Here is a 602-nt window from a genome sequence, read left to right as displayed (position 1 = left end):
ATGCAATATTCTGCACATCTTATTAGATTGTCTAAATGTTCTTGATGCACGTAAACTGTAGTTACGACCAATCTTCCTAAATGAGGTTAAGAACCGTACAAAGGCAATAGACCTGTGAACTAAAATGCATTCATTAGATGTAGCATGTGCATGTAGCATGTGCAATAGGGAAGTTCATGCTTAAAGTTAAAAAAGATTTTCTAAACATGTAGAATGGAAGTTCTATTACTGCTGTTTTGTTAATAAATTATACTCCAGTTTTACAAGTGTTATCTGGAATCTAAATATTTGCTATATAGGATATATTTTTTATATTTAAGACGATTCTTATATTGGATTTGGTGTTTTATACGGGTATTGTATAGCTCTCCGCCTAAGATGGTTTTTAAAATAAAAAATGTATGTTTATATGCCTGTACATGTTTAAGGAACCATGGTCTAAATAAACAGTCTTTTGACTGACTGACTGATTGACTGACTCACCAGGTCCCCATCAATCTGAGAAAAATCATTAGCTACAGTCAAGAAAGTTTTTTGGTTGGAAAATAACACACATTACTATAGTACTACCTGGCACTGAAGGGAACTACTTAAAAATTAAA

This window comes from Lissotriton helveticus, chromosome 8 (genome assembly GCF_964261635.1).
Source record: "Lissotriton helveticus chromosome 8, aLisHel1.1, whole genome shotgun sequence".
Classification (NCBI taxonomy): domain Eukaryota; kingdom Metazoa; phylum Chordata; class Amphibia; order Caudata; family Salamandridae; genus Lissotriton; species Lissotriton helveticus.
Note: the sequence above shows the minus strand (reverse complement) of the source record.